The sequence below is a fragment of the Gossypium raimondii genome, chromosome 13 (genome assembly GCF_025698545.1).
Source record: "Gossypium raimondii isolate GPD5lz chromosome 13, ASM2569854v1, whole genome shotgun sequence".
Lineage (NCBI taxonomy): Eukaryota > Viridiplantae > Streptophyta > Magnoliopsida > Malvales > Malvaceae > Gossypium > Gossypium raimondii.
In genome coordinates, this window is record NC_068577.1 from 7697820 (window position 1) to 7724173 (window position 26354).

At 34.4% G+C, this 26354-nt stretch overlaps 1 pseudogene; it reads left to right on the top strand.

Moving 5' to 3' along the window:
- The first annotated feature begins 2013 nt into the window (after positions 1-2013).
- On the top strand, positions 2014-3679 carry LOC128036112 (uncharacterized; annotated as a pseudogene).
- The last annotated feature ends 22675 nt before the right edge of the window (positions 3680-26354 follow it).

Below are 26354 nucleotides of genomic sequence, written 5' to 3' on the forward strand. Positions count from 1 at the left end.
CACACGCCCGTGTAGTCCACATGACCCAAAATAGCCTAAATCCTGTGTCACACACGGTTTGTCACACGGTCGTGTGACCTAGTGGCATTGACAGGGCCCAATTTCAGCTTTTGTCGTTCACTGTTTTTCAGCTTTCTCGTTACACACCTGATTCAATTTTTTCGTAATTACAAAAGTCGAGTAATTAAAAACCTAATTTGGCATAGCAAAAGTCAATTAATACATTCCCTTGCCGGATCTAAACTTAAAAATGCACAACAAAATAACCCAAATCTAACGTTTAACGACTTACCTCCAAATGAACAACCGAACACCACAGAACTTAACTTGTCAAATGATCAAACACTTCATGAACTTCTCCTAAAAGCACTTAATGATTAACACGACACACCATACTCAATTAAACTAAACAAAAAAAAATAAAGCAAACCAAGGAGAAATATATCACTTACTGAAGAACAGACTGGTTAGAAATTGACCACACATCCCCACCAAAATTGTTTGAAAATATTTGCAATTGATTTAGAAAGAAAAGAAATTGTAGAAAATAAAGTACTTGTTCCACGTAAAGTAATTTGTGTAGAAAACCAAATGAAAGAAGAAGAATAAAAAAAGAAAATAGAAGGCAATTGGCAACGTGCAAAACTGAAAAGGGAAGTTAGGAATTTGTTGAGATTCCTTGTTCTAGAAACTAAATTATTTAAAACAAAATAAAATAAAAAACCAATCCTACTACTTAATTCCTATCAGATTACTCAGAGACCAATGTAATTTAAAACCAACCACTAACTGACCTCTTAAACAGTGCAACAAAAAAATATAGCAAAATTTTCCCACATTTCTCACTCCGAAACGTAAAGACCAGACCCCAAACACACACTCAAACTTTTAACCACTGAGACAAACACTTAATTAATGAAAAATCCAACAAATCAAAAACTTCAATTTTCGGGGCATTATAAAAAGAGTGTTGAAAAAAAAACACATTAACAGTTGCTAGGTTAGGTTGCCTCTTTTCTTTGACCAATTATGATATATTCATTACCTTTTCAAAAAAGGTTTCTTCTGGTCATAAATGGACACTCTTGGTCATATTCAGAAGTTCCTTAAGTTTTCCTATCATTTCTGTATGATGTTTTGATTGATGGAGGGAAAAAAGGGCATGAAGAAGGCAAAGAAAATGAATTGCTATTAGGCATTAAACTCCAAAGTAAACCTTAGGTTTAGTCTATTTTGTTCTTAAAATCAATCTTAAAATGTATTAAAAAAGTTTTAAACTTGAATCTTGGCATTTGTTTTCCTTTTCTCTATCCCCAAATTGCATTTCTTTTTGTTGAAAAAACAAAATCCCTTTTATTGTAAAGTGACATAGAACGCAAAAATTTACTCATTTAGATTGAAATTAAACTTGAAAGAATTTCCTAAGAACATTGGAGAGACCTACTTCGTTGGGCTCTGTATAACCTGTTTTAGAAAAGAAAGTGATAAGTGGATATGAAAGTTGATCTCACACGGCTGACTGCATATTATCATATCTTTTCACCATGCAATTTGTTTGGTCATTTAGGTGATTCGTTTCCTTTCTTATTCTAGTATTGAAGCAGTAGCAAAAATCAAAAAGCTACAATGCCACATTTGAAAGCTTCAAATCAACATTTTCTTCCATTCAGAACATGAGAAAAAAGGGTAGTCCATGATGTCTATTAGGATTTTTTTCTCATTTTAAAAGGTTGTCTCAACTAATCAACATTATTTGCTGAACATGTTGGTGGATATCACAAAAGAAGACATCTTTTCTTTAAATGTTATATTTTACAAGTTTATGCTCTCTACCTTTATCCTTTTTTGATAAGCAATAGGTGAGTCATACATACAAAAAAGTTAGATTCAGCCACCATATCTATATCAATTCAAATACCATTTCCCAATTCCAAAGATTTATTCATCAACCATCAATCATCACCAAAAACAACATCTCTTCCTTGATCATATTTCTATTTCATCCACAAAAAAATGAAGAACCAGATACTTGGACAAGTCATTGTTGTTCCACTCAAAACAATAATGTATGGAGTCAAGCGAACGCCGAGACGATACTTACTGGATTCTGCTAGTCAGTATCGGATTCCATAATTTGTTGAAGTGTCTAACACATTTAGGAAAGATAAGTGGCTACATTTAAATCTGTTATGTGTCTAGAAATTAATAATGAAGATGTATTTTTAGTATTAATGACAATGCTTTGGAAATTACAAGCAAAAGAAACTTTGTACTTAAAAGGATAAACAATATTGGGAAGAATGTTGATACTTTCGGACATGGAGTTCGAGAACATGGTATGAAATCGACCAGTCTAAAATTCTAAATATATATATATGCATGTATGTATGTGAAAACTGAAGTAATTTTTGGAACTGCGGTGAGGGTGGGGCCAAAGATCAGTGAAACTGTAAAGGGAAAGTTGAGTTTAGGGGCAAGAATTCTTCAAGTAGGAGGGGTGGAGAAGATTTTCAAGCAATTGTTTAGTGTTAGAGAATGAGAGAAGCTGTTGAAGGCATGCCAATGCCATTTATCAAGAACAGCAGGTCCCATAGCTGGTTTACTTTTTATCTCATCTCAAAAGGTTGGCTGTTGTAGTGACAGATCAAACGAAATCCCATCTACTATTGAAGAATTGGTTAGGGCCCATTACAAGGTTAGTATATATCTCATCTATTTTCCCCTCTCACAGATAGTATAATTTTGAATCTTTCAGTTCTCATGTTGTTGTATATTGATTTTGGTGCAGGTTTTCAAGTACCTTCAGCAAGTAATTTTCTTCCAAAGACTACTGCATGATGTATTGCAAGTCACGTTCTAGGTGTGTTGAGCATGGACTGCAATGCAACAGGTAACCATGAAGCATACCAGCAGCAGACCAGCTTTCGAACAGAACATGAGCTACTTGTTTCATTTTGTATATATTTGATCCTTTTGTAAAGTTATCAAGTTGATATGTAACTTGATTTCTAGAGTTAGTAGGATTTGAAATTGATGGATGTAATGGCTGAATTATTCAGCTTTCTATTTGTATTATTTTTGTATTGCAACATGCGTAATATTGATGGGAGCAGTTACAAGTTTAAGTAACTGACATACTATTTTTGTAACACCATATATTTGAAAATTTGAATGAAAAGATGATGACTTCTTCGGTTACTTGCTGTTCTAAGTTTTCAGTTTGATTTTCTTTTGCTTTTGATGTTTTATGAGCTTATGCTCTTGGCTGTTTAGTTTTGCTTAGTTGCTTCTGCCTTTGTTTCAACAAATGGTATCAGAGCCTCTTGTCTTTGAGGACCTCTATTGTTTAAGTTTTTTCTTTCAAAAAAAAACTCAAAATCGTGTTTGTCAAACCAATTTCAGCAACATGAGCTTTGCACCTCCTCCACCACCAGTTTTTGCTAGAGATAACTACCACATTTGGGTAGTTAAAATGAAAACTTATCTCCAAGCACTTGACCTGTGTAGTGCAGTTGATAATAATGTTGAGCCACCACCATTAAGAGTAAATCCAACAATTGCTCAGATCAGGCAGCATGGTGAAGAGCGAGCCAAGAAGCACAAAGCCATGGCCTGCCTACAGAATGGTGTGTCTGATGTGATCTTTACTTGCATCATGGCCTATGACTCTCCTAAGTAAGAATGGGATAGGCTGAAAGAAGAGTTCATGGGATCAGACAAGACTAGGCAGCAACAAGTCATCAACCTTAGAATGGAATTTGAAAATCTTAAAATGAAGGAGTCAGAAACTATCAAGCAGTATTCTGATAGAATCATGGCTACTGTCAATAACATCAGACTCCTAGGAGAGGATTTTAGTGATAGCAGGGTTGTTGAGAAGGTAATTACCACTCTTCCTGAGAGATTTGAATAAAAAATCTCCTCACTGGAGGACTCGAGGGATCTCACAACCATCTCCTTGCCTGAGTTGGTAAACTCTCTCTATGCACTTGAGCAGAAGAGGGCTAGCAGACAGGAGGAGAATCCTGAGGGTGCATTTCAAGCAAAGGCTAAAGAAGGCTCTAACTCAAGTCAGAAAGCTAAGAAGCCTTGGTTTGAATGGAAGGACAAAGCAAAGAAAGATGCAGGCAGAAGGAGGTTTCCACCATGCATTCACTGCAAGAAAACTAATCACTTGGAGAAATACTGCTGGAACAGACCAGATATCCAGTGCAAAAGTTGTAAGCAACTTGGCCACCATGAGAAGATTTGTAGAAATGAAGAAAAGGAACAAGCTCAGCCAATACAAGCCAAGACTGTTGAGAATCTTCTAGCTCAGGAGGAGCATGTATTCACTGCCTCATGTTTTGCAGTCAACAGCAAGTGTAGCTGGCTTGTGGACAGTGGCTGCTCACACCACATGACAGCTGATGAGAGCCTGTTCAAGGACCTTGATAGGAGCTATGTCTCGAAGGTCAGGATAGGCAATGGGAACTTGGTTGAAGCTAAAGGCAGAAGTGATGTTGTGATAAACACAGGCTCAGGTAACAAGGTTATTTCTGATGTTCTCTTTGTGCCTGAAATAGATCAGAACCTACTAAGTGTAGGTCAGTTGGTTAAAAAGGGTTACTCCCTAGTTTTCAAGAATGATTCTTGTGTCATTAGTGATGTTAATGGCAGAGAAGTTGTCTCAGCACCTATGGCAGACAAGTGTTTTATGTTAGATGTGAGCCAGCTTGAGAAAAGAACCCATATAAGTTCAGTTGACAATACTAATCTTTGGCATAAAAGGTTTGGCCATGTCAACTTCAGGTCACTCGATTTGCTGCACAAAATGAATTTGATTGAATACATGACCAAAGTTGAGGCCAGTAAATCTGTTTGTGAAGTATGCCAGCTTGGTAAATAGGCTAGGTTGCCTTTTCCCGTTAACCAAGCATGGAGGGCTCGAGAAAGGCTTGAGTTGGTGCACTCAGATGTCTGTGGACCAATGAAGACCCCTTCATTGAATGGCAGTAAGTATTTTATACTATTTATAGATGATCTGACCAGATTTTGCTGGGTTTATTTTATGAAACAGAAGTTAGAAGTGTTTGAAGTCTTTGGAAAGTTCAAGGCCTTGGCAGAAAATCAAACAGGCTGCAGCATTAAGGCCTTAAGGACTGACAATGGTTCTGAGTACTTGTCTGAAAGATTCCAGAAGCTATGTGAGCAGACTGGTATTCATCATCAATTGAATACAATGTACACTCCTCAGCAAAATGGAGTGTGTGAAAGGAAGAGTAGAACAGTGATGAATATGGCCAGGTGTTTGTTGTTTCAAAGCAAACTTCCAACCATTTTTTGGGCTAAAGGTGTCAACACCTCAGTATACTTGCTCAATAGGCTGCCAACACATGCTGTGGAGGATAAGACCCCTTTTGAAGCATGGTATGGTCTTAAACCAATTGTTTCTCACTTGAAAATATTTGGCTGCATGTGTTATGTGCTTGTACCTGCAGAAAAAAGGACCAAACTTGAAAAGAGGTCAGTTCCAGGCATATTTGTTGGTTACAGTGGCTGCAATAAGGGCTACAGGGTATTTGATCCCTCAACCAAGAAGATTTTGGTAAGTAGGGATGTCAAATTTGATGAAGGAAGGTTTTGGAGTCTAGATGGCTCTAACACAAGTCAGTTTGAAGAAGAGCAAATTGACAGCAATCTGGAATTGGCAGAAAATGAAGTCAGTAATGCCAATGTAGATGATGCTCCTATGAGAGGGGCCAGGTCCATTGCTAATATCTACCAGAGATGTAATGTAGCCATTGTTGACCCTTCAAGCTATGAAGAAGCTGCAAGAAACAAGAGCTGGAAGATGGCCATGGAGACTGAAATTGACATGATATACAAAAATGACACTTGGGATTTGGTGGATAGGCCTGAACAGAAAAAGGTCATTGGTGTCAAGTGGGTTTTCAAGGCCAAATTCAATGTTGATAGCTCTCTGAACAAGCACAAGGCAAGGCTTGTGGTGAAAAGGTATAGCCAACAGTTTGGCATCGATTTTGAGGAGACATTTGCTCCAGTAGCAAGGCTGGACACCATAAAGCTTCTGTTTGCCTTGGCTGCACAGAAGCAGTGGAGGGTCCATCTACTTGATGTCAAGTCAGCTTTCCTGAATGGTTTCTTTAAAGAATAAATTTATGTTGAACAACCTGATGGCTTTAAAGTCCAAGGAAACGAGGACAAGGTTTATAAGCTGAAGAAGGCACTCTATGGATTGAAACAGGCTCCTCGAGCCTGGTATGACAGGATAGACGCTTACCTGTCTAGGCTCAATTTTGAGAAAAGTTTGAGTGAGCCAACTTTGTTTGTAAAGAATTCCAAAGATGAGACTTTGTTGATTGTTTCAATATATGTGGATGAGCTGTTAGTGACTGGAAGCAGGGTTGATTTGATTCAAGAGTTCAAAGAGAAAATGCAAGACATGTTTGATATGAAAGACTTGGGAATCATGACTTACTTCCTTGGTATGGAAGTAAACCAGTCTGATCAAGGCATTTTTGTCAGCCAGCATGCATTTACCTTGAAAATTCTCACTAAATTTCATATGGAAAATAACAAACCAGTGAGCACACCATTAGCTATGGGAGAGAAACTGAGCAGCATTGGAAATGAAGAAAAGGTAAATGAAAGGGACTATAGAAGTTTGATTGATTGTTTGCTTTACGTGACAGCAACCAGACCTGACCTTATGCATTCAGTTAGCCTATTGTCTAGATTCATGCACAGCTGCAATAAAACACATTTGAAGGCAGCTAAGAGGATACTCAGGAATGTCAAAGGCACTATGAAGTTTGGAGTAATGTTCAAGATAGAAAGTGAGCTAAAATTAACTAGCTACTCAGACAGTGACTGGGATGGATCGGTTGATGATATGAGAAGTACCTCAGGTAACTTTTTTACACTTGGATCGGGAATTTTCTGTTGGAGCTCAAATAAGCAACAAATTGTTGCTCAGTCAACTGCTGAAGCTGAATACATAGCAACAGCTGCAGCAGTAAGTCAAGCTATTTGGCTTAGAAAGTTGTTATGTGATTTGAATGAAGAGCTACTTGAGCCTACTGAAATTATGGTAGATAACCAGTCAGCAATTGCCATTTCTAAAAACCCTAGTTTTCATGGAAAAACCAAACATTTTAAACTTAAGTTTTACTTTGTTCGAGAGGCTGTACAATCCAGAGATGTAAGTTTTGTACATTACAGCTCACAGGACCAATTGACTGACATTTTGACAAAGCCTCTTGGCACAATCAGGTTTGAATTCCTAAGGGATTTGATTGGTGTTTTTTGCCTACAGTCCAAGGAGGAGTGTTGAGCATGGACTGCAATGCAACAGGTAACCATGAAGCATACCAGCAGCAGTAGACTAGCTTTCGAATAGAACAGGAGCTGCTTGTTTCATTTTGTCTATTTTTTATCCTTTTGTAAAGTTATCAAGTTGATATGTAACTTGATTTCTAGAGTTAGTAGGATTTGAAATTGATGGATGTAATGGTTGAATTATTCAGCTTTCTATTTGTATTATTTTTGTATTGCAACTTGCCTAATATTGATGGGAGCAGTTACAAGTTTAAGTAACTGACATACTATTTTTGTAACACCATATATTTGAAAATTTGAATGAAAAGATGATGACTTCTTCAGTTACTTGCTGTTCTAAGTTTTCAGTTTTATTTTCTTTTCCTTTTGATGTTTTATGAGCTTATGCTCTTGGCTGTTTAGTTTTGCTTAGTTGCTGCTGCCTTTGTTTCAACAAGGTGGCCTACAAATATTTCTCCATGAACGAAGTTGATCTAGCATCCACGATTTCACCAGTTTCGGCAATGGAGTAGGCCAGTTGTTCGACATTTTTGAGGCCCTAGCCAAAATAATAAAATGGGTTTTAGGTTCCTTAAAAGCTGGAGAAATTTTATTTAGCTTCCTTAGTAGTTGGTAAAAAAAAATTTTGGGCCCTTGAAAGTTAAAATTCTTTTTGGCCCCTTAAAAATAGAAAATAATATTTTGGACTCCTTTCAACCTTGGGCCTTGGGCGACCGCACCTCCAGACAACCCCCGGGGCTAGTCCTGCAATGGAGATATTTTAGAACCCCAAGGGTCAGTGACTAGTTAACCGAATAGTGCTGCAGCTCAAAGTTTGTCTTGAAAATCAGCCAAACCACCCCCTCAAAGCCTCAGCATCCTGCTACACTGGCTGGTGTTGGTGTGTATAGTGCTCTAACTATACGGTAATGATAGGTGGCCCCCTTTGTCTTAGCTGTTGGCATGCCAGTAAGTCTTCCTACCCCGACACATATGGATTTTGGAGTGAGAGCTCCTATTCCTGTAGCATTGGTTGCTGGTGCATTGATGAACATGGTTCTTGCGACGTACCAGATGCTTCTCACAGGCTGTTTAGCTTTTGGATGTACAAATAACAGACGGAACTAGCTTGAGTAGATATCAAGTTATCGAGTTTTCCAATTTAGCCTAAATAAATTTTTTTATTTACAAGCACAAGTTTTGTCTGTCATTTGTTTAATATCTTAATAAGCCAATAGAGTATTTACATGTATATGTATAGGTAACTGTGGAAAATGAAAACGTTTATTGATATGTGGGGATTAAAATAAACTTATGAGAAACTATCGAAGGCTTCAAATCTACTGTAGGCCATCGAGATTTTGCCTCCCATTGCTGCCCACGACTGATGAACTAGGGTGATCCTATTGTTGCCACCTCGGAGGTACGACACTTACGCCAACTGCTCCAACTTTAGCAAGAGGGGCGGCCTCGATCTCACCCTCAATGTTGCCTGCTGCCCCATGTGATCGTCATTGATCAAGGAGGATATTCGTCAGGTCAACCTCATTTCGAGCTCAGCACCTATGACCGTGCCTCAACATGCGTGCGTCGGAGCTTAAAAAATGCAAACTAAATACATAAAATTAAGTACGGTATCTGCAAGTATACAGGTCAAATTGTAATATAATTTTTTATTTAAAATAATACACTTTGAAAGTATTCTGAAGATCGTATCCAAGAGAGGTTTGATTAAATTAAATTGATAATACGAACAACATGCTAAATAGGTCTAGATATTACTTGCGTCAAATTCATAGTATAAATGAATAGAAATAATTGGATTGTAGAATAAAATAATGAGAAAAGAAATACAAAATAAAAATAAATTAAACAAGTAGAAGAGTGTATCACTTCCATGGTCATGATTAACATGAGTCTAGGGTTCTTGATTGATTAGCTAACAATTAACATAATTAATACCTTTCGCCTATAACAAGTTTAACTGATTGACTTAGTTTGAAAGTTTTCAAGATAGTATTTGATAAAATTGTTCGTATTTTACTAATCGAAGAACTGAATTTAAATAGAGGAAATAGACATAAGCGGGAAAATAATTCCTTTATTCTAATAAACTACTAAAAGATAAAATAAAATATTCCTAAAAACTCTTAATTGATTTATTCTAAGATTTATCTACCTAAATAACTTTAAAAAATATCCCCAAAATATATGGGGTTTCACGTATTTCAACACCCTCCCTCAAGTTGGTGCATATATATCAATCATGTAACACCCCTAACCCGTGTCCGTCGCAGGATTAGGGTTACAAGGCATTATCAGACATAGCACAGATCAAGACAAACATTTACTACATTTCTTATTTCATAATTCAATCACATCAATACATATGCATTTTATATTTAATAACAATATAAAGCAACATATAAATCAAAACACATTCAAATAAATTTTATACCTATAATTCACTAAACCAACTAAAACCAAATCATGCTTTACTACTTAAAGTATATAAACAAGTCATGCTTAAAAAAATTTAAATATATCAATAATAAAATTTAACATATTCTATCATAAATAGGCAAATAATATTACACCCAACTCACATGCTTATCAAAATGAACCATTTACTAAGGCGAATTTTACTACCACATTTTTTTATCACATTTAGAAAATCAATCATTCAACATTTAAATAACGAACTACAATTAAACATATCATAGATATATCTATTTGTTTTACCCATCACTAGTCGAATATAACTACACATCATTTACCACTTTCAAGCCTATCCATAAATCAAATTATACATTATAAATGAATCCATAATAAACCATAATCGAATCATATTCATTACATATATCTTATTACCAAATACATCATACTTATATAAATACATACTAGTACTTCCCGAATGAACTTAAACCATATTCAATTTCAATGATTAATCGGACATGTCAATTTACTCCACCTATATGCTATAACCGAACCTAAATAAGTACATATGTATATATATCAAAACATTTACCACATTATTAACTAAACATAGCAACCATACTTCACATACAAACAAGCCATAGCCTAATTGCTAAAACCGACACATCAAGTATTAAATCAAAAACACATAAAACCGAACTTAAACGACTTAGCATCATAGTCGAATATATAATGCGCTTATCATTACCCATTTACCGAATCATTTATATATACATCAAACATCACAAACATTTATATATTCGGTATTAAGCTTGCTAATTTAAACTATAAGCATATACTAAGCACACCAGACATATATGTCATACATAATACTTTCGATACAAGCTTAAACCATAACTTAATTCAATTGATCATTAACAAAACATATTAAACAAGTCACACATAATCATACCATGACCGAATTTAAATAACTCAAGCATCAAATAAATCCATTATATTCAAAGGCATAGATACTAAACTTAACCAAAAGAAATAAGCCATTTTCGCATGGCTCAATATTACATAACCCAAAATCAAGCATTTCAGCTATGCTATACATGCCATAAGATTGAATTAAAATTTTAACAAAATACCGAAAGAAGTCGATAGTGTGATAGCCTTCTCTGACGATCCCCTAGCTCGTAACCAACTTCCAAAATCTATAAAACGAATAATAAATATATACACAGTAAGCTTTCGCAGTTTAGTAAGTCATAAGCGAACATTAATCATATGAACATTAACACTAAATCAAATAACCAAATCAATCCAAACCTTAATTAAATATACTCATATCACACTCACAAATTTATATGTTACTAAATATAAATTAGCATTTATTATCATATAGCTAAATGCACAAATACTTATAAACATATATAATTATTACTTTTAAATATTACAACTATATCATTATGTCGAATCACTTATAATATTACAAATACATCAATAGGCCAAATCACTTATAAGTTCAATTGTGCTAACACATAATTCATATCTCACATAACTTTAAATCCTCAATTCAGGTATACAGCTTACCTTAATTTCATAACATAGTATGAATACATACCTAAACTTTTTAATTCAATTTCACATTCTGTCTTTGCTTCACATTGGCCGTTGAACCGTTCAGAATTAAAAAGGATACGCGGATAGTCAGAAGGCTCGTACAATACCAACTTCCCGGACGTGGTCTTACATGTAATCATATATTGATTTCACTGTCCCAGACAGGGTCTTACACGTAAACAAAAGTTGATGCCAACGTCCCAGACGTGGTCTTACACGAAAACACATATTGGGATCCTATGTCATGACATATGTATCCTAACTATTCCTAGGGTTCATACGGGGCTTTCGGACAACGCATCTCGATCGAATTGAACATGAAATAAAACTTCTTGGCTTATCACACATTCGGCCAATACACAAATATATATCCACAAAATTCAATTCAACAAATAACATTTATGTATTTGCAAATTTAACAACATTTATATGCTTATAGACTTACCTCAGATGTTGTCGGATGATATAATCAACTATTCAATAACTTTCGATTTCTCCCGATCTAATTTTGTTTTCTTTCGTTCTTGATATAAATAAATTCAAATTTAACTAATTTAATCACAAATTCATTATATTTAATCCAAAACACATAAATGAGAAAATTACCATTTTTCCTTGACATTTTACACTTTTGCAATTTAGTCCCTATTGCATAAAACACAAAATACACAAAATTTCAGATTACCCATGCTTGGCGAATATTTACTTGTTTCATGAAAATCAATATATTTCATTTATTTCACATTTTAGTCCTCAAAATATTATTTTCACAATTTAATCCAAATTACTCAAATTCATCAAAATCCAAAGACAAAACATGTTAATCTAACACATATATTTTATTTTCTACCAACAAACAACAAAAATCACAAGCTATCATCCATGGCAAAACATAAAATCATCATCAAATTAAAAAAATTAAAGCATGAGTCTTGTAGTATTCGAAGCAATGATCTTAAAAACATAAAAATTATCAAAAACTGAAACAAAAACATACCTTGATTGAGCTTAGTAATGGCCGAATGCTTCAAAGCTCTTTTCTTTTCTTTTTCTTTAGCAAATTTCGGCAAGATGAACATGATAATGCTTTTAATTTATGTTTTGTTTTATTATAAATACATTATAATATTTTATTTACTAATTTAACTTTTATAAGTTAATTATAAAACCATATATTATAAGTCCAAAACCGTCCACTCAATATTTCAATGGTCAAATTGCAACATAAAACCTCCATATTAAAAGAACAACCACTATTCGGCCCTTTTAAAAATAACCACTAAATTTTCATTTTACGCGATTAAGCCCTTTTATTTTATCGGACACTTAAACGACGAAATTAAAACACAAAAATTTCACACAAACAAATTCACACATAATAAATACATAAAATAATATTAAAATATTTTTCAAACTCGGATTTGTGGTCCCAAAACCACTCTTCTGATTAGGGTCAAAATCAGGCTGTTACAAATCATGCCCAACTTGCTTACAAGAAAATCAAAACTTATCTTAGAGAGCCCTTTGGTGAGTATGTCAGCAATCTGTTGTTTTGAAGGAACAAACGACTTGCACACTTGGCCTTCTTCAATCTTTTCCTTGATAAAGTGTCTATCAATTTCAACATGTTTAGTTCTGTCATGCTAGTCTGGGTTGTGAGCAATACTAATAGTAGCTTTGCTATTACAGTATAACTTCATTGGTGAAGTTATTGGTTTCCTCAGCTCTTCCATAGTTTTTTTAACCACATCATTTCACAAATTTCTTGAGCCATTGACCTAAACTCAGCCTCTACACTACTTCTTACTACAATACTTTTTTTTTTTGCTTCACCAAGTCACAAGGTTTCCCCAAACAAATGTACAATATCCTTATGCAGATATTCTATCTATTATTGAGTCTGCCCAGTTTGCATCTATATAAGCTTCAATTCCTCTTTGTTCTAATTTCTTGAAGAATAATCCCTTACCAGGTGAACTCTTCAAGTATCTCAGAATGCGTAACACTGCTTCTTCATGTTCCTCCATTGAGGGAGTACATGAATTAACTCACTAAGCTCATCGTAAAAGGTATATCTGGTCTTGTATGTGATAAGTAAATTAACTTACCAACTAATCTCTGGTACTACCCTTTATCAACTAATCGTCCTTCTTTATTTTTGAATTTTACATTTGGATCAATTGGTGTCAGCTGGGCGCCAACCACTCATCCCAACCTCTTTTAAAAGATCAATCTCATATTTTTTTCTAAAAGACCACAAGACACTTCTTTGATCAAGAAGATTCTATTCCAAGAAAGTATTTTAAAGGACCCAAGTCTTTGATCTCAAACCCCAATGCTAGATGCTTCTTGAGACGCCTTATTTCATCCACATCATCTCCTATAAGAATGATATCATCGACATGAACTATAATAACTGCTATTCTACCTCTTTGTGAGTGTCAATAGAACATTATGTGATCAACTTGCCCTTGTAAGTAACCTTGTTTTTTAACAACTTGAGTGAATCGTTCGAACCAAGCTCGAGGAGACTGTTTTAGACCATACAAAGATTTCCTGAGCTTACATACTCGAGTTCCAAATTTTTCTTCAAAACCTAGAGGAGGATCCATGTAAACTTCATCTTCAAGTTTCCCATTTAGGAAAGCATTCTTCATATCTAGCTACTGTAAAGACCAATCAAGATTGACAACAATTGATAAAATAACTCTAACAAAATTTAACTTGGCTACTGGAGAAAATGTTTCAAGATAGTCTATCCCATATGTTTGAGTGTACCATTTAGCCACCAGTCAGGCATTGTATCTATCTAAAGATCCATCTGGTTTGAATTTGGTTTTGAACACCCATTTACAGCCCACTATTTTTTCCCTACAGGTAATTCCCCCATTTCTTGTGTACCTATTTTTTCAAGAGCACCCATCTCCTCTAAAACAGCCTCCTTCCATTCAGGAACCTGTAAAGCATCTTTTACATTTTTTTGGTATTTTCATAGTATCGAGACATGAAACAAAAGCTTACAATGTCGAAGACAAGGATTTATAGGACACAAAGTTAGACATGGGATATTTGAAAACATTTCTAACACATTTTCTTTTAGCAATTGGAATATCTAGATCAGAAAATTCATTGGTTGGATTATGAGTTTTGCTTGGATTTTTTACAAGATCTTGTGGGTTGGATTCTTAGTGATGAATTTGGTGAATTCCACTTTCTTGATTTCAATTTCTTATTGAGTAAACCAATAACTTCTTTGTTTGTTCTTTATTCTCATGATCAAACTTTACACCTTCATACTCTTTTTTTTCACAAAATTAACATCATTAATTTCTGTGTTGATCATAAATTTGCCTTCCCCATTATTAGAATCCCTATGTTGTATATTCCTAGTCTTTTCTTTAGCAATTATTGAATCTTCTTTACTATAATTCCCTCCTTGAAGATTAGAATCAAAGTAAGTTTGAGTTTCAAAAAATGTGACATCCATAGTAACAATAATTTTCCTATCAATTGGATCATAAAATTTGTAACGCTTTTTATTAGAAGCATATCCAATAAAGACACATTTTTTTGCTCTAAGATCTAGTTTACCTTGGTTGTGAAGATGAACAAAAACACTACTCCCAAAAACTCGGAGGGATAATTTTGTGATCAATTTAGATTTAGGAAAGTTATCTTTAAAAAGACTGAAAGAAGTTCTATAGTTTAGAGTTTTACTGGGCATTCTATTAATAAGATATGTAGAAGTTAACAAGCCTTCGCCCCAAAGATATACTTCTATTTTTAAACCAAATTGTGTTTTCACCATAACATAAAAAAATTGAAACACATTTTTAACTTCAGACTTATCTTTTAATAAAAACACCCAACAAATACGAGTATGATCATCAATAAATGTGACAAACCAACATTTTCCTTGACAAGTTGAGACTTTTGAAGGTCCCCAGACATCACTATGAATTAACGAAAAAGGTTTGGAAGCTTTATATTTTTGAAGTGGAAAGAATGACCGCTGATGTTTAGCCAATTCATAAAATTCACAGTGATATGAATAAGGACTTTTTATTTTTAAATAGATTAGGTAACAACTATCTTAAATAGTAAAAATTAGGGTGTCCAAGCCTGTAATGCCAAATCATAACCTTATCAAAACTAGAAACGACATTTAAATATAGAGTAGTTATTGATCGATTTAGATGGTCGTCATCAAGAAAGTAAATTCCACTAGATTCATTAGCATTGTCAATCATCCTCCTCGAGACCATGTCTTAAAATTTACACATAGAGGAGTCAAATATAACATTACAATTCAAGAACTGCGATAATTTACTGACCGATATGAGGTTACAAGCTAGATTTAGCACATGTAAAACATCATGTAAAACCAAGAAAGGTGAAATTTTAGTAGTTCCTTTCTCGGCTATTGTCAAGAACGACCCATCTACTACTTTGATCTTTTTATTTCATGCACAAGGTGTATAAGTTGAGAAAAGAAAATGACTACTAGTCATGTGATCACTAGCTCCAGAATCAACGATCCACGTGTTTTTTTTACAAGGCTTAACATTGAAAAAAATAGAAAAATCAATACATGATTGGGCAAAGGAGGATGAAAGATTATTAGATGAGTTAGGAACAAAAGAATTCATTCGAAACTGTGGTGATTGAAAAAGCTTGTGTAGATGCTCTAATTATTCTTTAGTGAATGAAGACCCTTCAAGAGAACTTTGCTACTCATGATTTTCATTAGTCGTTTGGAAAGCTCTGCTATCCCCTGATTGTGTACCACGACCATTGCCACTCTTTTTTTCTCACTCGTCAATTTTTTATGGAGCTTCCAACACGTTTCTCGAGTGTGTTAATATTTTTTGCAGTGGTCACACCAAGGTTTTTTTTCTTTTTTCACTATCATCATTATTTTTAACAGTTACAAGGGCAGAATTATCATCATTAGCTTCAAATCCTGGCCTTAACATTACTTTCTCCTTGTGTATTCTCTTCTAACCTCAGAAAAATCTCACGGAGTGTTGGAAGTGATTTTTTCCCTAGGATCTGAGATCTCACTTCATCAAATTATTTATTTAAACCAGCCAGAAATAAATAAGGTCGCTCATTCTCTTCTTTTTTCATGGCTTTTATACTATCTCTGGGACACTCCCATTCATCAGTATAACACTGATCCAGTTCTTGCCAAAGAGACATCATCTCGTTATAATAAAAAGTAACTTCCTTTTCTCCTTGTCTAGCGTTCCAGAGTTTTATTTTTAACTCAAAAATATATGAAACGTTTTCTAAATCTGAATAGGTGTTTTTCATAGTGTTCCAAACATCTTTAACATTCGAAAGAAAAATAAAAGATTTACCTATGGATGCTTCCATGGAATTAATAAGCCACGCATTTATCATAGAATTTTCTGACCTCTACTTGCTCATTTTTGGATCGCTCATCTCTGGTTTCTTGACTTCTCTAATTAAATGACCTAGCTTGTCGCGCCCATCAATTGCTAACTTTACGGAATGCGACCATTCGAGATAATTCTTGCCATTCAACTCGTGAGATGTCAGTTGAAAAGAGAGGTGAGACGCCTCTGTCCCTTGAGTCATTGCACTCTCATTAGTTGTTTCAACGATAGAACTTTCTACCTCCATTTGATTGCTGGATCTCTTATCTCCAGTGAAGGTTGTTTTAACCATGATGTTACTGGAGATTTAACCTGGCTCTAATACCATGAAAGTTTTCAAAAAAGTATTTGATAAAACTATTATGTATTTTAGTAACTGAATAACTAAATTTAAATAGAGGAAAGAGTCATAACCTAATTGGGAAAATAATTCCCTTATTCTAATAAACTACTAAAAGATAAAATAAAATATTCGTAAAAAATCTCAGTTGATTTATTCTAAGATTTATCTACCGAAATAACTTTAAAAAATATCCCAAAAATATATGGGGTTTCACGTATTTCAATATAGCTTACTTATCTTTTGACCTAATAAACTAAACTGGGTTAGAATAAGTTGGTTCCCAGCAGACTATCCTTTTGGCCTCATCTACCTAAGTAATTTCCTAGAGTCGTCAATTCCAAGGTTTATTCCGCTTAATCTACTACAACGAACGAATACAAAACCCTAATTTCGAAGCTAATCAATCCCATTTCAATTCATCATCCCTTCTTAAGGTTTTAGTTACAGCTCATTTTAAATGCAAGAATTTCTATCAATTCATTAAACATTCAATGAGATGTAAAATAAATAGAAAATGGAAGAATTGCTTAGAATTCAAGAATCGTGATGTGCGTTCTAATCTTGAAATCCTTCGAATAAATGTGTTGATTGTGATTTCAGTGAAGAACAACTAACAGAAACGAAATAGAAGCAAAAATAAACTGAAATTGAGATTGAATGGGCCAAAAATGATTACAACTAAAAGAAATTCAAAACTAGATCTAAACCCTAATTAAGAAGAGAAAAATAAAGTTTGATTCATAACTTAGGGTCTAACTTTCCCTAATTGAGTTATGATAGCTAACATTTATAGTGCCTTTATTAAATGACCAAATTAGGTCAATTACAAGCTGCTAAACATGTTCATTATGATTATATGGATGAAAAACACCCTTGACTGTTAAATGGGCCTCATTAGATAGTGCTGCGACACCCTATAGTTGGTGTACCAACATTGAATGACATATGCTCCCCCTTTTGGCTCAAAGTTGGTTGCTGCTACATTGACTTATGGTTGTCACAACATTATTGGTAGTATGGTCCCTTTACGATTCAAAGTTAGTTGCCGCGACATCAATTGCCGTAGCTCACCTTTTGGATTTGTGCTCGAAATTCTTCTAAGTGTTGAGGATAGCTTCATTGTCACGATATTCCCTCTAAATGTTGCGACATCCGGGGTAGTCCACTGACTCATCGGCCTAAAATGTCATTCTGCACATTTAACCAACATGTTAGTTTCCTCCTTAAGTCCATATTGGACTAATGGGTCATAAAACACACTAAAAGCTCATTTTTTTGAATTTAAATGCAAAACTAACTAAGTTTAAAAACTGAATAAAAAAGATATAAAATTACTTGAATACAAGCTCATTAAGTGTTGAAAAGAGCTTAATTTACCACAATGATTGTGATAGATCAAATTCTCCTGCACTTAACTCATTGTTTCTTGAACATGCTTCATACAAATGGTTAGTTCAAAAACACAGAAATTAGGAAGGCTTGCTAAAACATAGAATTTTAACATGATATATAACATACTCGCAGTTTTTAATTTCAGACATGAGAGTTCATTAAATTACAAAGTTAATAGATAAAAAGATAACTACGTATATGATTCCATCTAAATAAACTTCACAGTTATGGCGTTATAAGAATGTAAGTAAATAAAATTTCATATACTCAACATTACTTTCATCCATAAAAAAGTTACTTAAGTCACATAGGGCTTTTTCGACTTGTAACACTCTAAGGCTTAAGGTTAGTTTTCAGCTCACCTCCTTATATCTCCTTCTCTCACCTTCGTTTTCTATCCAAGGTGAAGGCCCGATATAGTATTCATAAATATAGTTAGTTTAGCGAGTTTTTGTGTAATATAAATGAAAATTTCCTAAATATTTGTGATTTTTAATCAACCACTTTCTTTTACTATTTTTCACTCACACTATTTTTATCCCATTATATGTTTTTAATTCTTTTTCTTTACTTTTAACCATCATAATTCTTTTATTCTCACATTATTTTTCATTTAGGCACTTTTTTTGCAAGAATCCTATACTTACTATATCATATCTTACTATATCATATTGTTTATTACTTTTTTGCTCTAATTTTTTCTGAAACCTCCATTATATGTCTACCTAACCTCAACATCTATGGCCTGACGTCTAGTTTGTGCAAAGTATGACCAAGAAAGAGATAAGTAGATTTCACTTTTTTAGTTCATGGTGTCATATTGAGGTTCACCAAAAGTATATTGAGGCTCAAGTATGGGTACTAAGGTGTACATGCATAAGGTTAACTTTTTAGGCTCTAGTTTTCACCAAACAATGCCTTAGTTCATCCCTAAGCATCTTAACATTCATGGTGCAAGTAATTATAACTACCTACAGTTCAAAACAAAAAAAATATGATTTCCTATGCAAACAATGTAATAAAGTAAACTAACTAGTCTAATTTCAACAACCTAGAATACTTTATTATCATGCCAAATTTACAAATTTCACACAATCAATTCCTAATAGCATGCTTCTAATAATCATTTGTATTACAACAAGCTCAAGCACCATGCAAGCAGAAATAAAAATAGAAATAAAAAATGAAAATTTACAATAAAAAGAAGCAAAAAAAAAATCAACTTTAACATTTCTAAGTAACCCCCACACTTTAGATTGCACATTGTCCCTAATGTGTACCAACTAAAGATAAAAGTGATAACTTTTCTTTTTTATGTGATAGTGTAGCAATGTGTAGTTGGTTGTTCTCTTCTTGCATGTTCCACTTTGATAGTCATGGATTCTTCATGTGGGTTACCTACATAAAACTGTTGGATCGTCGGTAAGCCCCATGGCGCAGTGAAAAAATCATCAATCACAGATCCATGTACGAGGAACGAGTCAAGTTGAAATAGGGTTGAAAATATACCTGCTTTAGTGAAAACGTTGAAAGGATGCTACTATTGATTCGATGTCGATTCCAAGCCACAACGAAAATGTCCTGGCCTCTTCATAGCCCACATCGTAAAAAAACGAACAACCACTTTTTCTTAAACCATTGCTAGACCTTTATTTTATTAAGTTGGTAACCTTAACACACTAAGAGATTATCTAACTTTTATCCTCTTTGATATTACATATTAAAAAGGAAACCAAGATTATTCCCTTATTAATAAAGAAGGCAAATGGAAAGTTAAAAAAAAAGAATTATTTCCATGTCTTTTATATTTTGATCGAAATCAATTAATATAACATTTATATTAATAAATTCAGTGATATATATACAATTAATATTTTGTATGAATCAAATTTATATATTAATTATATTCTTTCTAAAATAATATTAATTTCCATGTCTTTTATATTTTGATCAAAATTAATTAATATAACTATTTATATTAATAAATTAGGTAAAATATATAGAATTAATATTTTGCATTAATCAAATTCATATATTAATTTTATCTATGTTCTCTATTTATATACAACAAGTTTGTACATATAATGTGTTTAATAATTAACTATAAAATTAAATTAATTCAACAATTAATTTAATTCATGTGACAACTAAATTCAGTACCAAATGTATTTAAATTCTGTTTATTTCAACTATAGGGTGTGATCCTGTAGGCTATTGTAACGTTGATAGTAATACTAGAACGTTTGTAACATTACAAGTAACAAGTGAAATCTAGCAATGCATCATTGCCACCCAAGTAAGAATAAGTCATGATTCGACATAACCTTTCTGTGATAATTTTTTCATGTATTATATCTGATTATAGTAGAAAGAACATATGTTTTCTCCATACTTATTGTTTAAATTGTTCCCATTTAGTTACCTTTAGAATACATTTTAGGATGTTGAGTTTAGTAAATTACATTTTATAACTCAGTGAATCCTAGCCTATTTTATCTTTAATTTTGCTATCTTTCTGCACTAATATCTTTACATGAGTTAATTCCAGATTGCGTTTGGAATTGTCGCCGCAGTTGACAGCAGTAGGATAAAAGCCAACCATGAGTGAGCTATCCAGTCCGGTGTAACTACCCTATACGAACAAGGACAGAAGAATCCTGAAAGAAGGACACCTGTACTGTAGAGGAAAACATAAAAGGATAACGTGAGAAGGATGGAAAGAGGAATTTTTTGGTGGACCACCATTCTCTTACCCTATTTTGAAGCTTGTAGCTATGACAGCTTGAGCTTCCCTTAGGTGAGCCAATATGAAGACTGATGTACCTGACGAGGAGATCTAAGTGCAAAATAAGAGGAAACGGATAGAATCAATCGAGTAGCCTAGGAATAGTATTCTCTATTCGATTCTTTCTCATTTTGTGAAAAAGCTGGTGATTACTCTATGTTTTCTACTGTATAGAAGTACAATGAATGCTTTGTTAAATGTCATTTTATTAAATCTTATTTTTTTCGGTTAATCTTGGGGGTTTGAATGTTCTAAACACGGAAGTGTTATTGCAGTCACTAACACTAGAAGGTACAGTGACAGTTTGATCTAATAAGCTTTTCAACAGAAGTTGAGTAAGGACTAAAGGAATTTAGTCCACTTGTTATTAATAGTGCTCCATTGCCATCATCAGAAGGTGAGGCTAATGTGCGTGGTTAAGCCTCGATTAAACCAAATAGTGGCATTTGGTAAGATATACATTAATTTTACTGCGTCGACAATCACCTGTCTTTTATACGTTGTGAACACTTAGTATTCTGCTTAAGATTCATGTTGGGGATCCCAGTTTATCATCATCATATTTCATTTCATTGTTTTCAAGATATTACTTCGACAACTATCCTTACAATTTATGTCATTTCTATCTAGCTATGCACCGACATTAATAGAAAAAAGATAGCCATCTCTGTGGGATTGATATCAAACAAAATCACATCTGTCTACTATACTTGCATCGACAGTGTATGCTTGCACATTATTGCTGTGACGTTACCAGCCAATCAAGTTTTTGGCGCCGTTGCTGGGGATATTATTTGTTTGATGTTTATTTTTGTTCTTGTGTGTCTTTGTACTCTATTTTCCTTATATGATATTTAGTATTCACTAACTTGTTTTCTCTTGGTTGCTATTTTTTAATTTCATCTTAGGTGTTTTATGACTTAAAGCAATTCAGATTTTCTTGTCGACTTTGATCCAGAAATTGAAAGAACTATTCGGAGAAGACTTCGAGAACAAAGAAATATGGATTTAATAGGGGACAATGCAACCATACCTCCAATATAACAACAAAACGTTCATAACCCATTGTTGCCACAAAATGCTCACATCCACAATAGAACCATACAAGATTGTGTAGTACCTATTCTGGATGATCTACAGCTAAGAGTTGTCAGACCAAACATTCAAGTTGGGAATTTTGAACTCAAGCTAGTGATGTTTCAAATGCTGAACTCCAATGGCCAATATGTTGGACTGCCACATGAAGATGCGAGAAAACATCTTAAATCTTTTTTATTAATCTGTGCTTCCTTTAATCAACAAGGTGTTTTTGATGATGCCTGAAGGATGCAATTATTTCCCTATTCCTTACAAGAGAGAGCTTGTACTTCGTTTTTTGGGCTACCTGCTGGATCAATCACTTCTTGGAATGCTCTTGCCACACGGTTTGTGTTGCGATTTAACCTACCGACAATGAATGCCTTTCTTTGAAATGATATTACTGCTTACCATCAGCTGGATGATAAAAATCTCACACCACATGGGAATGTTATAAGTCTTTTTTTCAACGTTGTCCCATGCACGACATTCAACCAGAAACACAAATTGAGGTTTTTTTATAGTAGGTTGAATTCACATACAAGGAATCTTGTCGATGCATTAGCCAATGGAGCGCTGCTGGATTGTACTTACAATAATGCTGTGAGAATTCTTGAGAGAATTGCTCAAAATGATTACCAGCATCCCATCTCTAGAGCTGCACATGTAAAGACTACTGCAGGAGTTATTGAATTGGATGCAATATCCGCGCTAAGTGCCTAAGTCTCTTCGCTCAAAAACATGATTAAAAATATGCAAGGGACGAGTGATGTTGCACTTATATAGGTTGCTCAACAATTGGATATTCCTACCTTTTGCAGCAAAATTTATGGTGACAAACATAGTTAGGAAGATTAATGCCTGTTATGTCAGTAATATTCGCAACAATTCTTATGGAAACTCCTCCAACAACTCTGCACGCAACCAACAGTTTTTGGGAACTCAGAATGTTGGACAAAATGCTGCAGCATTCAGATATAGGAATGCATCTACTCAGGGTAATTATAATCCACGACAAGGGAATTATACTCAACAACAGGAGAACTATAATCTGCATCCTCAGAGGTATCAACAACAAGGTCGGACACAATCACATAAAAATCAGATACAACCACAACATTCTTTGATGACAAATCAGAATATCCAAGGACAACGACACCAACAGTATACACACACTTCTACTTCTGACCCATTAACGGCTCTTGAGGCGTTAATGAGAGAGCATATTACTCGCACAGAAGCTATTGTTCAAGGAAATTCATCTTTTATTCGAGTATTAGAGGCACAATTGGGACAGCTTGCATCAAATCTGAATGCTTGACCACAAGGATCCTTATCGAGTGACACCGAAAACCCCAGCCCTAGGAGGAAAGAGCACTGTAAAGCTATCACTCTTAGGAGTGGTAAACAAACTGGTGAGCCAATTATCTATTCTACTATAGCATCCCCAAATATTGGTGACATAAGCCCTGATGGAAAGGTTGAATCTGAAGAGTTTGTTGATGTACCAGACAAAGAAGTACCACCAACTATTGCTCACATGCCTTATATTCGACCCTCGAAATTGTGAACACAACCAAAGGTATCGCCGCAACCGGATGTCCTTCCACCTGTAACTATTTCATAAAGATTTAAGAGGAATGAAAATGATAAGCAGTATCTACAGTTTCTAGATACACTGAAACAACTACAGATCAACATTCCTTTAGTGGACGCTCTGCTATAAATTCTCAGTTATGGGAAATTTATGAAAAACCTCTTGTCCAAGAAGTAAAAACTCACTGATGTTGAAACTATTGCACTCATAAAAGGCTGTGTCTTGACAAACAAGTTACCCCATAAATTGAAAGATCCTAGCAGTTTTACCATTCCATGTTCGATTAGCAATCAATATTTGGGCAAAGCTTTATGCTATTTAGGAGTTAGCACCAACCTCATGCCACTATCTACTATTAAGAAGTTGGGAATTTATCATATGAAACCCACTGCAGTGACATTGCAACTGGCAGATTGATCTTTCGCTCAACCTAAAGGGCAAATCAAATATATATTAGTTCGTGTAGATAAATTCATTTTTCTTGTTGACTTTATCATACTTGACTGTGAAGCTGACAAGGAGGTTTACATAATTTTAGGACGACTATTTTTGGCCACTGGCCGAACTCTCATTGATGTTTATAAAGGAGAACTTACCATGCGACTGAATGATGAGCAAGTTACCTTCAGTGTTTTTGAGTCTGTTCATCACAAGGATAAAGCAGAGTGTCATACCATCGATGTACTGGATGATTTAATTGAGGAAGAATTCAACAACCAAACACAATCCTTGCTAAAGAGATTGCAGTGACATCTAAGCTTTAATCCATAGGCAATTGTGATAGCACGATTGACACTAGTACTGTTTAAGTCAAGCATAGATGGCAAATTGAATCCTTAGACCTAAACAATAGAACCACTCCAATTTTCAAACCATCAATTGTAGAATCTCCTACTCTAGAATTGAAACCACTAGTTCATCATCTTAAATTGATCTTATTGGGTGATCACAACACTCTTCTAGTTATTGTCTCCACAACACTGGATGCAACATAAGAAAAAATTGACTCACATTCTTAAGTAGTACAAATGATCTATTGCCTAGATCATTGCGGGTATTCAAGGTATTAGTCCTTCTTTTTGCATGCACAAAATCAAGTTGGAAGATGAAAGCCATCAGTCAATTGAACCGCAAAGAAGGTTAAACGAGAATATGAAGGAAGTGGCTAAGAAAGAGATCATAAAATGGCTTGATGCAAGAATTATTTACCCAATTTTTGATAGCAAATGGGTAGTCCAGTGCAATGTATCCCAAAAAAGAGTGGCTTCACAAGTGTTCGCAATGATAAGGACGAATTACTACCAACTAACATCCCTACGGGATGGCGAGTTTGTATGGACAATCGTAAATTAAATGCAACCTGAGGGAAAGATCATTTTCCACTTTCCTTCATTGACCAAATGTTAGATCGGTTTGTTGGTAAAGCTTATTATTACGTCCTAGATGACTATTTTGGGTACAACCAAATTGCTATTGCACCAGAGGATCAGGAGAAAACAACTTTCACTTGCCCCTTTGGTACTTTTGCTTTTCGTTGTATGTCTTTCGGTCTTTGCAATGCACCAGCTAGATTTCAAAGGTATATGATTGTAATATTCTCAGATATGATTGAAGACTCTTTAGAGGTCTTTATAGATGACTTTTCAGTTTATGGGAATTATTTTGATCATTGCGCTGACAATTTGGATAAAGTATTGCAGTGATGTGAGGACATTCATCTTGTTTTGAATTAGGGAAAATGTTATTTTATGGAAACTGAAGGCATTGTGTTGGGCGATCGCATATCTAATCAGGATATTCAAGTAGATAAAGCTAAGGTGGAAATCATCGAGAAATTACCCCCACCAAAAAATGTGAAAGGTATTCGTAGCTTCCTTGGTCATGCAAGATTTTACTGCTGATTTATTAGGGATTTTTCAAAGATTGAAAAACCATTGTGCTCATTACTGGAGTTGAATAAAATATTCCTCTTTGATGAGGCATGTTTGGATGCCTTTATTCAGTTAAAGAAGCAGTCGGTCAATGCTCCTATTGTCATTGCACCCGATTGGTCTCAGCTTTTCAAAGTTATGTGCGATGCAAGTGACTTTGACGTGGGTGCAATGCTAGGACAAGGCTGATACGACCACGCCTCGGGCACACTTTTGGACCAGCTCCCTAAGCATTGTTTGCAAATCCATGCGAGCTGAATTAGTTCATTTTCTTCTCGTTGAGCTCTGTTTAGCTCGTTTCCAACTCACTTGAGCTCAAGTCAGCTCATTCGAGATCAATTCAGCTCAATTTTAACCCAATGAGCTTATTTTTAGCTTTCTTTAGTTTGCATTTATTTTTTTGAAATAAACCATTTAATTTGTCTTTAGTTGAATTAGTTGTTTATTTTAAGTTAATTGATTT